Source organism: Triticum urartu, chromosome 4 (assembly GCF_003073215.2).
Source record: "Triticum urartu cultivar G1812 chromosome 4, Tu2.1, whole genome shotgun sequence".
NCBI classification, from domain to species: domain Eukaryota; kingdom Viridiplantae; phylum Streptophyta; class Magnoliopsida; order Poales; family Poaceae; genus Triticum; species Triticum urartu.
In genome coordinates, this window is record NC_053025.1 from 236,642,396 (window position 1) to 236,660,846 (window position 18,451).

Below are 18,451 nucleotides of genomic sequence, written 5' to 3' on the forward strand. Positions count from 1 at the left end.
GTGTGTCCTTTGGTTTAAATACCTAGCCGCTCCAACCAGACGTACAGTTGTCACAGCAACTGGAACTGGTCCAACAAATCATTGTCTTCAACGTGTCACTGGTTTCATCTTCACTTCCTTTCGCTTACAGTTATTCATTGTGAAGCCATTGCATGCTTGCTTTATCTTTTGTCTTCACAACATGAATGTATGATCTGTTCGGCTTCATAACTTCTTCCTACCTGATCCTTATTACACTGAAGCTGTTTGTCACTGCGCTTTCACTCTATTGAATACATGACCATGGCTGGACTAGTGTAATCTAACTTCCGCTGCATAGTAATAGGCATAATCTTCACTGTTTGTCTTCATAACTCTCACGTTTTGAAGACTTTCATAAAAATCGCCTATTCACCCCCCCTCTATTCGATATAACGCACTTTCAATTGGTATCAGAGCAAGGTGCTCCCTTGTTCTATGTGATTCGGTTTAACCACCTGGAGTTTTAGCTATGTCGACTGCAGGGATAATCAAAGTCTCCGCTGCTTGTCCCGTCTTCGATGGAACTGAATATCCCTACTGGAAGAATAAGATGCGCATGCATCTTGAAGCCATTGACGTCGACCTATGGTATGTCGTCGAAAACGGCGTTCCCAAGACTGGAGAAGGTGTCACTGCTGCTGATGTCAAGAAGTTCGTTCAACTGGACTCTATTGCCAAGAATATCATCTGTGGTCATCTGACCAAAGGACAGTATGGCCGTGTGAGTGCCTTGAAGACATCCAAACTGGTCTGGGATTGGCTCTCCAAAGTTAATGAAGGCATATCAACCCAGAGAGATCAAAGAATCAGTGTCCTTCGCAATCTCTTCAACCGCTTCAAACGAAATGACAATGAGAATGTCCAGCACACCTTTGATCGGCTCACTGACATCACAAATGAGCTTCAAGCCCTCGGCGCTACTGAGATCACCAAACATGAAATCGTCAAGACGCTGCTGAGATCACTTGATAGTTCGTTTGACATTCTGGCCCTGATGATTCAAGAACGTCCTGATTTCAAGACACTCGATCCGTCTGACATACTTGAGAGGCTCAACACACATGAGTTTCAGCTTTCTGAGAAAAGAGATATCTACGGTCCAAACTATGGGCGAACTCGTGCCTTGAAGGCAAAAGCTGTCTCCTCATCTGAAGAAGAATCTGACTGCAGTTCTGATGATCCTGAAGACATTGGAAGAGAACTTGCAATGCTAGTGAAGAAGTTTCAAAAATTCACCAGGAAGAAAGGCTTCAGAAAATCTTCACGATCAAGCTCAAGGAATGATGAAGCTTCTGCTCATGACTACAAGAAGAAAACATGTCACAAGTGCAAGAAAACTGGGCACTTCATCTCTGAGTGTCCACAGTGGGACAATGAGAACAGAAGGAAGAAGAAGAGCAAGGAATATGATTCTGACGACAAGAAGAAGAAGAAATACTCAAAGTCTTCTTCCAAAACTTCATCAAGGTCTTCATCACGCAAGAAGAGCTCATCTGGCAAGGCACATGAGTTTGTTGGAAAGGAGATGGATTCAGAGGAGGAGTCCGCATCTGAGGAGGCAGAGGTGGAGTCTGAGGAGGAGTCTGATTCTGGCATTGCGAGTCTGGCTACAGCATACGTCGCCAAGTCCATCTTCAATACTGAAGACAATGACTGCATCACCGACACCGACGCAAATGACAAGAACGACTCCACTCCTACCTACTGCTTCATGGCACGCGGTGCCAAGGTAAACACACGCACAACTCGCTATGAAACATCTAGTGACGATGACTCTGAATGTGATTCAAAACCTAGCTACAAAACACTTGCTAAAATTGCAACTGAACAACAGAAAGCAATGGAACATATTCAAAAATTGTTAGACAGAAGCGATGATCTGTTGGGTGCTGAAATGACTCGATCTGAATCCTTAATTGAAGACATAAAAAACCTTCACGTTAAGTATCAGGAACTTGAAGATCGTCATGATACTCTCTCAACAACTCATGAAAAGCTTCCCTATGATTATCTTCAAAGGAAGCAAGAACTTGAGAAATTGAGGGTGGATCATGAAGATCTTCAAAAGGAAAACGAGTCACTTCGCGCTGAACAGATCAGTCCTGCTCAGGAAGGATTTGAACCACCATGTCTTAAATGCATTGAGCGTGATAATGCTGCTTCTGTTGCTGAATGTTCCACTGCTACTACTGTTTCAATATCTTCAAATGTTGATGTGGTAACTAACCCCTCTGCTGAGGATACCACTGCTATTGCTGATGAGAATGCTAGGTTGAAGACATTGCTTGAAACAGGGATGTACAAAAGTCTGAAAGGGCATCAGACATTATGTGATGTCCTTAAGAAGCAGATTCTGAACCGAAACCCTAGGAAAGAGGGTGTTGGGTTCGTGAGGAAAATTAATGCAGATGGGTCTTACTGGAAACCTGAGCAGTACCCCAAAACCACATGGGTTGCTGCAAAGGAATCCTCAGCAGATCCATCCAATCTGTCTGGCTTCACTTGTGCTAACCCAATTATCATTGATGAATCCTTTGATGCAAACTATAAACTGTTTAAGAATCAGAATGATGAAGTGTTTGCCAGGTACATTGGTACTAACTGCAGGAATGGACCGCCTATGAAGAAGATCTGGGTCCCGAAAACATGTCTGGAAAATCTTCCTGTGAATGTCTTCATGACACCTCACTTGAAGAAGACAAACCTCAGACCAAAGGCTTCATATGGTCCAAATGCTTCATACAAACAGGGGACTCACCTGAGTCGCACTAACGCAAATGTTTTGCAGGGGAACCATACTCAGGCATATGAATATGAGTGGTTCATCGAACCGTCATGTTCATATGACCAAAAATTATTCTGCTTATTCCTATGAGTATTATTGTCCACCTGCTAGACTGTTTGCTAAGGTTTCAAAGCCAAAATTCTCAGATGCTGCTCTTAGACTCATAGCTTCTAAGCCACCCTTGAAGATGTGGGTGGTTAAGAAAGCTTAACTTTTTTTTGCAGGGAAAGGTCTCCAGCACAAAAACAAAATCTTCTGATGCTATTGCTGGGGACCATAAAAATCTTGTGGGGCGCAAGATAAAATGCCCAAATGGCATCATTATGTACTTCGTTCCTGAATCGCATGCTACTCTCCCCATTAGTCCTAATCTGGATCTAAGTTTTCATAACCCACTGGTTCGTCAAATGTTTATGCTTCACAACACTCTTCGTGAAGCCTATCCCCCTAACTGCACTGTAGGGTACGATACCAGCGACTTCAAAGTCTTCAGAATGGATTATTGATAGTGGGTGTACAAATCACATGACTGGCAGAAGAAGCCTTCTTATGGACTCAACTTTACGTCCATCCGACAAGAGCCACATTACATTCGCTGACACTGGTAAAAGTAAGGTATTGGGTCTAGGTAGAGTTGCAATCTCAAAGGATCAACACATGGATAAAGTCATGCTTGTTGAATCCCTTGGCTTCAACTTAATGTCTGTCTCAATGCTTTGCGATTTGAATATGATTGTAATGTTTGGCAAATATCGCTGCCTGGTGCTAATGGAATCTGACAAATCTCTAGTGTTTGAAGGGTATAGGAAAGGTGATTTGTATGTGGTAGATTTCTCAGCAGGACCACAACTTGCAGTATGTCTTCTTGCTAAAGCTTCAGAATGCTGGCTTTGGCATCGAAGGCTTGGGCATGCTGGCATGAGGAACCTCCACACCCTTGCGAAGAAAAAGCACGTCATAGGCATCGAAGGCGTCAAGTTCAATAAAGATCACTTATGCGGTGCCTGTGAAGCAGGGAAGATGACAAGGGCAAAACATCCTTCGAAGACAGTCATGACTACTACACAACCCTTTGAACTGCTTCACATGGATCTTTTCGGTCCCACTCACTACTCAACTTTTACTACTTCTGCATGCCTCTATGGCTTCGTAATTGTTGATGATTATTCTAGATATACTTGGGTGCACATAATCCTTTACAAGACTGAAGTGCAGGATGTCTTCAGACGCTTCGCAAATCGAGCTATGAACAATTTTGGCGCCAAGATAAAGCACATCAGAAGTGACAATGGCACTGAATTCAAGAACACTAGTCTTGATACATATCTGGACACCTTGGGCATCACACATGAATTCTCAGCTCCATACACGCCACAGCAGAATGGCGTCGTCGAACGCAAGAACAGAACACTCATTGAGATGGCCAGAACAATGCTAGATGAATACAAGACTCCAAGAAAATTCTGGACTGAAGCCATTGATACTGCATGCCATACAATCAATCGTGTTTATCTTCACAAGCTCCTAAACAAGACATCTTATGAACTCCTAACTGGCAAGAAGCCAAATGTCAGTTACTTCAGAGTATTTGGCGCAAAATGCTGGATCAAGGACCCACACCACACCTCAAAGTTTGGACCAAAAGCACATGAGGGCTTCATGCTTGGATATGGAAAGGATTCGCACTCCTACAGAGTCTTCAATCTCTTCCACTACAAAGTGGTTGAAACAGTGGATGTGCGGTTTGATGAAACCAATGGATCACAAAGAGAGCAATTGCCAAATGTGCTAGATGAAGTTCCAGCAAATGAATCAATCAAGCTTATGGGAACTGGAGAAATTGTACCTTCTGAAACTCAACCTGAAGAAGAACTTATCATCTCAGCACCTGATCCACATGAAGACAATGCTCAGCCTGAAGATATACCTTCAAATGACCACATAGATCAGCAAGAGCAAAGTCTTCGCCCCACACACCCTCGTGTTGCAAATGAAGTACAAATTGACAAAATACTGGACAGCATCAATGCACCTGGTCCACTCACTCGTTCAAGGGCAACTCAGCTAACAAACTTCTGTGGGCATTTCGCATTCGTCTCAATATCAGAACCCAAGAAAGTTGAAGAAGCCTTCATGGAACCTGAATGGATTCAAGCTATGCAAGAAGAGCTTCACCAGTTTGAGCTGAATAATGTATGGGAACTGGTTAAGCGTCCTGATCCACGGAAGCACAACATAATAGGCACCAAATGGATATACCGCAACAAACAAGATGAGCATGGTCAAGTTGTCAGAAACAAAGCTCGTCTAGTTGCTCAAGGATATACTCAAGTGGAGGGCATTGACTTCGATGAAACATTTGCTCCTGTGGCTAGGCTTGAAGCCATACGCATACTGCTGGCCTATGCAAATCATCATAACATACTTCTCTATCAGATGGATGTGAAAAGTGCCTTTCTCAATGGCAAGATTGAAGAAGAAGTGTATGTTGCACAACCACCTGGCTTTGAAAATCCAAAACATCCTGATATGGTATACAAGCTCAACAAGGCACTGTATGGCCTCAAACAAGCCCCTAGGGCCTGGTATGATACACTCAAGTACTTTCTGAAAAGCAAAGGCTTCATACCTGGTTCCCTGGATCCCACTCTTTTCACGAAGACATATGATGGTGAACTGTTTGTGTGCCAAATATATGTGGATGACATTATCTTCGGCTGCACCAATCAGAAGTATAGTGAAGAGTTTGGATACATGATGCAAGAGCAATATCATATGTCCATGATGGGGGAGCTGAAGTTCTTTCTCGGTCTTCAAATACGGCAACAACGCAACGGCATCTTCATATCTCAAGAGAAATATCTTAAAGAGTGCCTGAAGAAGTTCGGTATGCAAGACTGCAAAGGCTTCACAACACCAATGCCAGCCAAGCATCATTTGGGTCCCGACGACAATGGTAAAGAGTTCGATCAAAAGGTATACCGCTCCATGATTGGGTCTTTGCTTTATTTATGTGCATCTAGGCCAGATATCATGCTTAGTGTTTGCATGTGTGCTCGATTTCAAGCGACACCAAAGGAGTCGCATCACTTAGCTGTGAAGCGAATTCTTCGATATTTGGCTCACACCCCAACTCTAGGGTTATGGTATCCAAAGGGCTCAGAGTTTGATTTAGTTGGATTTTCGGATGCTGATTATGCTGGTGACAAAGTTGATCGCAAGTCTACATCAGGCACATGTCACTTTCTGGGACGATCACTTGTATGTTGGTCTTCAAAGAAGCAGAACTGTGTATCACTCTCCACTGCTGAATCTGAATACATTGCTGCTGGATCTTGCTGCGCTCAGCTTCTGTGGATGAAGCAAACACTCAAGGATTATGGCATTCATCTGAAGCAAGTGCCACTTTACTGCGACAACGAAAGCGCCATCAAGATTGCCAACAACCCAGTTCAGCACTCGAAGACAAAGCACATTGAAATTCGTCATCACTTTCTCAGAGATCATGTTGTGAAGGAAGACATTGATATCATACACGTCAACACTGAAGAGCAATTGGCAGATATCTTCACAAAGCCCTTGGATGAGAAGAGATTTTGCAAGTTACGGTGTGAGCTAAATATCTTGGAATCCTCAAATGTCCTGTGATCAGGCACACATCCTAACACTTAAGCATATTGATGACTTAGATGTGCAACACACGAAGTAGCGTATATCTTCAAACAATGAAGACATACATTCTAAGTGTGAATACATTAATGTGGAATTTGACTTCGGAGCGCCACGATAATTGTGCGCCGTGTCTGGGTCTAGTACTTCCTATACGGTGGGTAACGCCACCACCAAACGTTCCATTTTGAAGTGTTTCTCTCATGGCGTTACCTCTCAATGTCTTCACAATTGGTTTGGTTTCATTCTCAATATGTCTTCATGATTATCTTCACTGCGTTGATTATATGGATATATATGTACTGATGTTCTGTCCTCTACAACATTCACTTATAGCTATGTCTTCTTGGTTGAATCTTTTGAACTAAGTGAATGTGATCGGACCCTAACCTCTCTATGCTTTCTATCTCAAACTCTATCTCTCCAAGTCATATGCATTCTGTTGAAACTGTCAAATGTCTTCACTGTGTCCTTGTCAGCTGAAGACATAGTGACAACCATAAAAGTCTGTTTTTAATGCTCATTCCTCCACATAAGATCCGGAGAAGAAGGAACGACCGCCCGACAATTTAGGCGTGCGTGGGACATGGAACAAATCCCAATCTTTCTCTAACTGGCCACGCGTGCCTCAAATGCGAACCGCCAGGGGTACCTGCGTAATAGCGCAGTGCCGCCTCTATCCCTATAAATACACGATTCACTGCGGTCATTATCTCCTTCTTCCACCCTCGCACGAACCCTAGCGCCACCGCTAGCACTCGACGACGCCGGCGACGAAGCGCTTCACTGCCGCAACCTCTCCGACGCCGTTTTCACGCCGACAGCGGACATCGCTCTCTCCGCCGTCGCCGTAGGTGTCTTCCGTCGCCAAGTTAGGGCACGGAGGATCGAACTGGCCTCAAATCTCACTTCGTCTAGCAGTTCCAAGTGTGGTAAATAAAACCTCTTTTTACAGCTTCTTTTGATCCTACAGTTCAGTCACTTTCTGCCATAAGAAGTTTCTCTTCACACCAGTTAAATCTCTCGCTGCATGTCATAACATGCCTAGTATATTCACTTGTGCTTCATAAAGTAGTTAGATTCCTCACTTGTACTGATCTATGGGTTCGTACAAATCTGGAACCAACTTCTTATCTATAAGTGAATGTCTTCGCATAATGAGGTCAATGTCTTCTAAACCGATTTATCTTCAAAATCTTCTGAGAATGCATATGACCTCTTCCCCTTCCCTCGCACCTTAATGCTGTCACAGGTACATGTCCGTGGGAGAATCCTTTGGTTCTCATAGTCTGCATTCATTTGCAGAGTACTTGCAGCATCACATCAACTCGCCTGAAGCCAGTTCTTGCAAAAGGAAGCCTTTGAAGCCTTTGAACATCTTGAAGCCTTCCAAGTTATTCATGGCTTCAGAAACAGCAACAAGGAAGGGAGGCAGACAGCGACGTGGTGAAACGTCCAAAGATCTGCCTGATGAATTGGTAGAGATGTACAAAACTGATCCTGAAGAAAGCTATGGTCAGCGCAAGACACGAATCCAATGGATTCGAAGATATTGGGCAGAGCAATGGTTCCACTACCGCTTCGTCACTCAGGAATATGCGGAGAAGTGCGCCATCAAGAGACCGTGAGGAGATGTATTATACAAAAATCTCGTACCCAGGTCCAGAGACGAAGCCATTGCTCAAGGCTTCTATCCATGCATGGTGAGAGGACCACAGCCAGCTGAGGCACATCCGTCATCACTTCTCTGGTGCCGCGATGATAATCTCTTCAAGCACAACTTTCAGTTTGCACAACAGTCAGCGAAGATAAACAAGAAGAAATTTGGGCTTGACTTCAACCCTGGTCCCTCCTCACCAAGGGCAGATGGCACACGCAACGCCGATCCCAATATCATCGGGCCGTATGCCAATCTTGCAGGCCTCATCACTCGCATCCTAGTCCAAGGGACTGCTGTGAATGACCCTCCAGCAGATACTGAGTCAGATGACGCCCCTGCTGCTCTGAAGCCAAAGCAGAAGAAGCCAAAAGCTCCAAAAGCTTCAAAGCCAGCCGCTTCTCCCAAGATCACAAGAGTGAAGCCTTTAGCAACTGCACCTCCTGAAGCCAGTGTGCAGTCAGAAGGCTTATCACGAGTGTCTAAGCCCCAAAAAGCCAAGAAGCCTCAGCCACACACAGGCAAAGAGCTCACAGCTGCTGACATTCTGCGCTGCGAAGCCATTGATCTCTCAAGCGATGAAGATCTTGGAGATGATGCTCTTGAGCAGCTCATCAAGAGCAAGGAGGAGGCTGAAATCTTCAACAATCTGCCTCTGTTTGATGTCGCCATCATCCACAACTTCATCGATGAATGGTTTGACACACCAGACATAAGCTTCAATGATCTGCAGCTACCCATAGGCCTCAGCGTTGCCTTTCAAGGTGCAATCGCTTCAGAACTTGCAATAGCCCAGCGAATTGTAGAACTGAAGCAGAAAATTGATCATGAAAAGGCTCAGTTCAAGAAGCACGTGGCCAAGCTCAGTGTGCAAGAAGTGAAAAACTTCAAGATCATGTTGCACGAGCTGAAAGAAAACTTCCTGAAGACGCGTGCCGAAGCTCAAGGCTCGCGAGAACGCATGAAGACTTTGGCTGATAGCTGCGTGCAAGCCTACAATGAGGCAGAAAAGTGCAAGGCGCTTGGGCGTCCCGGCATTGACCCCAGGATGGCCGCGAAGAAGAAAAAGAAGGCGGCTGTGCCCGAACCTGAAGCGCCAAGGTCAGAACCTGATGCTCCGATTGTCTTCCCTGCTGCAACGACTGGCTTGAAGCCAAAGAGTCGATCAACCGCCTCACAGCACAAGAAGACACGGACTGCAGAGGCTAAAGCTAAGAAGATAAAACATTCTGAAGCCTCTCCTTCTGAACCCATCATCAAGAAGCGCAAGACCAAGAAATCTCGGGTTGCTCCCACAGAGCCCCTGATAGTTGAACCACTCTGCGTCCGCTATCCTGACGCAGATCGTCAGATGACAGTGCATGAGCCTGCTTACATAGAGGCTCCGCACGCTGAAGACATTCCAGCAGCCAACCCCAATGCTGCTGAAGACATTGGTCCCCAAGACAATGTGCAAGGTGATGCAGCCCTTCCTCAGCTTGAGGCAATCGAACAGATCAGTATTGGTCGTCCATTGACGCCAATCACACAAGATGCGTCGTGGGCAGATCGCCCACAGGAGGAAGATGAGCCCCAACCCACTGCAACTCCACCGGCGCCTACACTCCATAGGCTTCGCAGAGGGCCAAGGGCTCAGGCTGCTGAAGACATTCCGGCTGCATCAGCCGAAGAGCAAGCTGAAATACCACAAGCTCCAACTCCCTCACACCAACAAGAAGCAGTTCTCAAGGAGAACGAGCCTGAAGCTGAAAATGTTGAGGCTGCCACAAACAACGCCGAAGCAAATGTGGAGCCCTCCCCAACAACAGCTTCAGAAGACACCGAAGCTACTGCTCCTGAACATTCTGTGCCTGAGTCTGCTGCCGGACCACAATTCAACTATCATATTGCACACAGGCCCCAGGTCCAGAAGCCGATCCCACGACTACCAAGGTTCCCAGGTCCTGCATCAGCTCCTGGTTCCTTCAACATCAACGGCTTCAGGGCAGATAACACGTTTTTCGACCGCTCCAAGAACCCTTATTCAAGGGAACGGATTGTATCAGATAGGTTCTGGAGCCATCAACAGTGCAGCTATTATTCATGCATCCTCTACAACCAAGGCCGCATCTTTCCTCACAAGCGCCTTGAGGTTGAAGCTGTTGCAGGTCTGCCTGGTCTGGAAGAAGCACTGGATTGCTTCAAGCAAGTGGGGTTGCTGCCATTTATCACTGACGAAGAGCACTGGAACGAAGAGCTTCTGCTCCAGTTCTATGCCACTTTGCATATCAAAGGCTATAACAGAGATCCGAAGACATGGATCCTGGAGTGGATGACAGGCAATATCCATCATGAAGCCAATGCTTTCGACCTAATTGAGCTTACCGGCCTTCCCACTCCTGGCGAATTCTTTGAAGAAGGGTGCCAACTCCATGCTGAAGCCATTGAGAGCATATTTCAGCGTCCTGAGCCAGATATGAGTCAGATGCTCTCAATGATGAAGCCATTTCCTCCAAATGCACCCTATCCAACTAGGTTCTTCGTTGAAGACTTAGAGTACCTGCCCAGAACAATATATCACATCATAAGGCGGACTCTCTGGCCAGTTAAGGGACACTCTCGATATGCAACGATTGATGGTGCAATGAAGACTCTCATCTTCTGCATTCTTCATGGCAAATGCTTCAATGCACAGGATCTCTTCATCCGTCAATTTGCAGCGTCTGCTTCAGAACTGTTTGGATTAAAGTTTTATGCTCCTTGGGTTATGAGGCTGATCAAGCTTCACTCTGCAATCTCCTATCAACCCTCAACCCGCAATCATAGGATATTTTTGCCAGATGTGGACACATCTGCTGAAGCAATATATCCAGAGCCGGCCAAGTAACCACTAAGTCTTCAGAATGCAGAACACCAGAGCTTCACTCAAAATATTGAAGGTGTTGAAGCTCTCTCCCGAGTGTATCCAATGGCTGGCACCACACGTGCCCCTGCATCAACTGAAGCCACCAACAGCACAGCTGCAAAGAGACCCAAGAAGCGCGCTCGTGCACTCAATGACAGAGAGCTTCTTGTGGCTCTTCACCAAAAGCAAGATAGGCATCACGACTGGCTCAAGAGGCAGATGAGAAGCATCATGCAAGACGTCAATCGCCTCAGAAATATGGCAACCAAGAATGCATTTGTCACACACGAGACCTGTCGCCGCACTTGGAAGGGCCTCACCATGATGTGCCCTGAAGCTGAACTGCATGAGGATGGCTTCACAGAGCACTTCAAATTTGACTCCACGCCTCCAAGAAGAGCGGTGATGCACAGCACACCATCACTTGAAGAGTCAGAGTTCTCTTCTTCTGCTGCCACCGTGTCTGCCCGGATTATTGAAGAAGAAGACGACGCGACATCATCTCCACCTGCTTCAACGCGCGTCGAATCTGCACCAAGCTCGTCTGCACCACCGCCAAACAACTCCACCAACCCTGCTGCGCCTGGGAACGCGTAGAAACCTCTATGTCTTCAAACCTTTTTGGTCATCACTGACAAAAGGGGGAGAAGCATATGATGGTTATAGTCTTCAAGCGGGTCACTATGGGCGGGTGCCACTATATTTTGCTACATTTTGCTTCGTGCTTACAACTCCCGTTTTTGCTACATTTGTTTCTTTGAGTTGTAACACTTAGCCTTGATGGCCGTCTGCTACCTGCTTGTCACTCCGTTATGCGAAGATAAATTCCGCATGTGCGAAGATAAATTCCGCACTCATCTCTTACTGCAGACGTCCATTTTCCATTATGCATGACATTATCTTCATATACTTTCACATGCATAGTGGATTGTCATCATAAGTTGAAGTGGATCTCCACAAGTACAACCTGCCATGTGCATTTGCATTCAAAAGGCAAATTACTTATATGCACATCTTCAGGGGGAGCCCTTGCAACTTATGAAGACAAATTCCTTTACTATTTCACAAATTATGTTCCCCGTTGAAAACTTCAACTAGTTTGTCATCAATCACCAAAAAGGGGGAGATTGTAAGTGCATCTAGTGCCCCTAGTTGGTTTTGGAGTATTGACGACAAACCTAGTTGAGGGACTAATGTGTTTGTGAGAATTGTAGGAAAACACAGGTAGAAGTCCATCATTGATTCGGTTGTACTACCAGAGATGACCCCTAAAAATGTACGAAGACATTGAAGACAATGGTGGTTTATGAAGATATTCATATTGAAGACAATGACATGAGAAGACTCCCTATGAAGCTTTTGAAACTCGAAGACCTAGATCCTTCGTAGTTTTATTTCATTCATGTTGTGTCATAGGAACCACCGTACTGTTAAGTGGGGTCGAAGAGAACCAGTCAGAATGACTAAAGTGATGCCTAATTCAAATCCTATGTCTTCGAGCGAAGCCTATGAGAGAAAATCTTGTCCAGAGTCAGACAAGTCAGCTTTACTTGTAGCCCAAGTAAAGTTGCCGTGTGAGTTCGAAATCCGACCGTTGGTACACGTGTCAATTCCTTAGTGACCCAAGGTCATTTCGGACAGATCAGGTCGGGTTGCCAAGTGGCTATAAATAGTCTACCCCCCCACAACCTTAAATGGTTGGCGGCTCAAATTTCAATGCACGGCTTTTGTCGTTTGAGAGCAACCCACCTCGAAGCCTTTGAAAGAAAAATTCCCAGTGAGGAGAGAAGCCCTAACCACCCAGAGCCAGAGTAAATTGGGCATCACTTAAGTCTTCATGTCTGTGTGATTTGAAGACTTATTACACTTGAGGACTATGCATCCTCCAGACGGTTAGGCGTCGCGTTCTGAGCATCCAAGAGAAATTGTGGATTGCCAGTGAACGAAGTCTGTGAAGGTTTGGGAGTCTACCTTGAAGACTTACCAGAGTGATTGGGCGAGGTCTGTGTGACCTTAGCTCAAGGAGAAAACGGTGAGGACTGGGTGTCTTGGACTAAGTGTCCTTGACTGGGTGTCCGGGACTGTGTGTCCTTCGGTTTAAATACCTAGCCGCTCCAACCAGACGTACAGTTGTCACAGCAACTGGAACTGGTCAAACAAATCATTGTCTTCAACGCATCGCTGGTTTCATCTTCACTTCCTCTCACTTACAGTTATTCATTGTGAAGCCATTGCATGCTCGCTTTATCTCTTGTCTTCACAACATGAATGTATGATCTGTTCGGCTTCATAACTTCTTCCTACCTGATCCTTATTACACTGAAGCTGTTTGTCACTGCGCTTTCACTCTATTGAATACATGACCATGGCTGGCCTAGTGTAATCTAACTTCCGCTGCATAGTAATAGGCATAATCTTCACTGTTTGTCTTCATAACTCTCACGTTTTGAAGACTTTCATAAAAAATCGCCTATTCACCCCCCCTCTAGTCGATATAACGCACTTTCAAGTCCGAGGAGTGTCCTCACTGCTACACAGAAGGCTTACGTCTTTGATGCACCGCTCGATGTGCAAACCCCTACAACGTCATCTATGGATGTTGTGAAAACCTGATAGACACATCCCGATGACTACTTGATAGTTTAGTGCACCATACTTTACGGCTTAGAATCGGGATTCCAATGACGTTTTTGAACGCCATAAGACATATGAGATGTTCCAAGAGCTGAAATTGGGATTTCAGGCTCATGCCTGTGTTGAGAGGTGTGATACCTCTGACAAGTTCTTTTGCCAACAAGATGGAGGAGAATAGCTCAGCTAGTGAGCATGTGCTCAGAATGTCTGGGTGCTACAATCACTTAAATCAAGTGGGAGTTAAACTTCCAGATAAGATAGTGATTGATAGAGTTCTCTAGCCACTATCACTAAGCTACTAGATCTTCGTGATAAACTATGACATGCAAGGGATGGAGTTGATCCCGGAGCTGTTCGCGGTGCTTAAGACCGCAAAAGGTAGAAATCAAGAAGGAGCATCAAGTGTTGATGGTTTAACAAGACCACTGGTTTCAAGAAGGGCAAGGGCTAGAAGGGAAACTTCATGGATGGCAAACCAGTTGCCACTCCAGTGAAGGAACCCAAGGTTGAACCTAAACCCGAGACTAAGTGCTTCTATTGTAAAGGGAACGATCACTAGTAGCGGAATTACCCCAAATGCATGGCAGATAAGAAGGCTGGCAACTTCAACAAAGTATATACGTGTTATCAATGTGTACCTCACTAGTACTCCTGGTAGAACCTGGGTATTGGATACCGGTTCAGTTGCTATTATTGGTGACTTGAAGCAAAAGCTACGGACGAAACGGAGACTGGCTAAGGGCGAGGTGACGATGTGTGTTGGAAGTGTTTCCAAAGTTGATGAGATCACCATCGCACACTCCATATGCCTTCGGGATTAGTATTGAACCTAGATAAATGTTATCAGGTGTCTACGTTGAGCATGAATATGATTAGATCATGTTCATTGCAATACGGTTATTCATTTGAGTTAGGGAATAATGGTTATTCTGATTACATGAATAATACCTTTCATGGTCATGCACCCTATGTGAATGGTTCATTGAATCTCGGTCGTGGTAATACACATGTTCACGCCAAAAGATGTAGAGTTAATAATGATAGTACCACTTTCTTGTGGCACTGCCGCTCAGGTCATATTGGCGTAAGATGCATGAAGAAACTCCATGTCGATGGATGTTTGGAGTCACTTGATTTTGAATCGCTTGACACATGCGAGCCATGCCTCATGGGCAGGATGACTAAGACCCCGTTTTCAGGTACAATGAAACGGGCAAGTGACTTGTTGGAAATCATACATGCTGATACGTGTGATCCAATGAGAATTGAAGCGTGTGGTGGATATCGCTATTTTCTCATCTTCACTGACGATTTGAGTAGATATAGGTATATTTACTTAATGAAGCACAAGTCTGAAACGTTTGAAAAGTTCAAGCGATTTCAGAGTGAAGTTAAGAACCATCATAACAAGAAGATCAAATTCCTACGATCTGATCGATGAGAATTTCTGAGTTATGAGTTTGGCAATCACTTAAGACATTGTGGAATTGTTTCACGGTTGAAGCCACCTAGAACACCACAGGGTAATGGTGTGTCCGGACGTCGTAATCGAACCTTATGAGATATGGTGCGATCTATGATGTCTCTTACCGATCTACCATTTTCATTTTGAGGTTATGCGTTAAAGACAGCTGCATTCACTTTAGATAGGACACCATCTAAGTCCGTTGAGACGACATCGTGTGAACATTGGTTTGGCAAGAAACCAAAGTTGTCGTTTCATAATGTTTGGGGCTGCGATGCTTAAGGCTTCAGCCGGAGAAGCTCGAACCCAAAGCGGACAAACACATCTTCATAGGATACCCAAAGGTGAAAGTTGGGTATACCTTCTATCTCAGATCCGAGGGCAAATTGTTTGTCGCTAAGAACGGGTCCTTTCTCGAGAAGGAGTTTCTCTCGAAAGAATTGAGTGGGAGGAAGATAGAACTTGATGAGGTTGTCGAACCTTTACTTCAACCAGAGAGTGATGCAACACAGAAGGATGTTTTCTGTGGCACCTGCGTCTGTTGAATAGGAAGTTAATGATAGTGATCATGAAGCTTCGGATCAAGTTGCTATCGAACCTCGTAGGCCGACAAGGATATGTACTACTCTTGAGTGGTACGGTAATCCCGTCTCAGATATCATGTTGTTGGACAACAATGAACCTACGAGTTATGGAGAAGCGATGGTGGACCCGTATTCCGACAAATGGTTAGAAGCCATGAAATCCGAGATAGGATCCATGTATCAGAACAAAGTATGGACTTTGGTGGACTTGCCCGATGATCGGCAAGCCATTGAGATAAATGGATCTTTAAGAAGAAGACGGACGTGGGTGGTAATGTTACCGTCTATGAAGCTCGACTTGTGGGAAAGAGTTTTTTTTCACAAGTTCAAGGAGTTGACTACGATGAGAATTTCTCACCCGTAGCGATGCTTAAGTCCGTCGGAATCATGTTAGCATTAGCTGTATTTTTCGATTATGAAATCTGACAGATGGCTGTCAAAACGAGTTTTCTTACCAGTTTTCGTAAGAAAGAGTTGTATGTGATACAATCAAAGTTTTGTCTATCCTAAGGATGCTAAAAGGTATGCTGGCTCCAGCAATCCTTCTATGGACTAGAGCAAGCATCTCAGAATCGGAATATATGTTTTGATGGAGTGATCAAAGCTTTTAGGTTTATACAATGTTTGCTAGAAACTTGTATTTACAAGAAAGTGAGTGGGAGCACTACAACATTTCTGATAAGTATATGTGGATGACATATTGTAGATCCGAGATAATGTAGAATTTCTGGAAAGCATAAACGGTTGTTTGAAGAGTGTTTTTCAAAGGAAGACCTGAATAAAGCTGCTTACAAATTGGGCATCAAGATCTATAGAGATAGATCAAGACGCCTGATGATACTTTCAAAGAACGCACACCTTGACATGTTTTTGAAGGAGTTCAAAATAGATCAGTCAAAGAAGGGGTTCTTACCTGAGTTGTAAGGTGTGAAGTTGAGTAAGACTCAAAGTTTGACCACGGCAGAAGAAAGAGGAAGGACGAAGGTCGTCCCCTATGCTCTTGTCATAGGCTCTATACGGTATGCCATGCTGAGTACCGCACCTGATGTGTGCCTTGCCACATGTCTGGCAAGAGGGTACAAAGGTGATCTAGGACTGGATCACCAGATAGCGGTCAAAATTATCCTTAGAGGAATAAGGAAATGTTTCTCGACAGTTTCTCGAAGGGTTTCTGATCGTAGTGTCGCGTTAGCAGCATCATGCAGTAGTGTTTCCTTATCAAGTATCTTGGTATCCCTCTACACTATGACAAGCTAAGGAGAGACGATATTCAACCTTTGATAGATAAGATCCTTAAACAGATAGCAGGTTGGAGAGGGGAACTACTCTCTTATAAGGGTAGACTAGTACTAGTTCAGGCTTGCTTAGCAAGCATACCATTTTACCTCATGTCTTTCTTTAAATTCCCCAAGTGGGCCATTGAGCTTATCAACACTCAAATGGCAAATTGTTTGTGGAATGACTTTGAAGGAAATAGGAAGATCCATCTAGCTAATTGCAGAATGATCTGTATGAAGAAAGATTTTGGTGGTTTGGGTATCCCAAATCTTCAAGAACTCAATATTAGTTTATTGGGCTCTTGGATCAAAAGATACCATGAGGATGAAGATAAGCTATGGAAGAAGGTGATTGACCATAAATACAACACTAGGAACCCAAACATATTCAACTGCCATTCTACACCCTCATCATCCAGGTTCTGGAAAGGAGTGCTAGGGGTAGCCACAACAGTTAAGTTTGGTTTTAGATGGAAGGTTGGTGATGGGGGTAAGGTGAGATTCTGGAAAGACACTTGTTGGTACATCTCCCCTGGCAATCCAATTTTGGCCCCTGTAATGTAATCATATTTTGAAATATATTAAAGATATCTGGGATAATGGCCAGATTAAGCTCACTTTTAGAAGGAATTTTTCAGATAGCATGGTGGAGGACTGGCTCCAACTAGTGGAAATTGTGCACAGACTAGTGCTTTCTGATGAGCCTGGTGCTTTAATTTGGCAATATGAAAGTAATGGGAAATACTCCAACAGTTCTCTCTACCACATTATTAACTTTAGAGGGGTTAAACCTATTTACATCCCTGTTGTCTGGAAGTTACATGTTTCCCTAAAATTCATGTTTTTCTGTGCTTGGTTTCTCATAACAAGATCATGACTAGAGACAATCTCAGGAAAAGACAGATCATTAAACCTTTGGATTGTGTTTTTTTCTCTGAGGATGAAACTGCTCATCATCTCCTTTTTGATTGTGTAGTCACTAGGTTTGTGTGGGAAATCATTAGAGAACATTCCAAAGTAGATGTAGGAGCAGATTATTTGTTTGTTGCGAGATTTTGGCTCTCAAACAAAAAAGACCCCCCCCCTAATGTAGACTGTGCAGTAACCATGTGGTGCATATGGAAACTTAGAAATTCCGTTATCTTTAACAATGCCATATGGATCTCTGTCAAACAGGTTTTAGGGATGATGTTGAGTTTGACCAAGATCTGGGCGATACTGGTCCCGAAACAGGAGAAAGAAACCTTAGGGGACTTCTTGAGGTACTTAAAAGAGAAAGTGAAGGCGCGTCTAACCATCAAGGGTGGCTGAGCAGAGACAAGTTGCGCATTGCGAGCAGGGATTCAGAGCCGGGCTCGCGCACATCCACTCCAAACAAGCTTGCTTTGAATGCTGGGATGTTCATCCCTTCATCGGTGCTTCAGCTGACGTGATCTCCACAACCAGCTGCAACCCCTCCGCTGAATGCCAGGAAG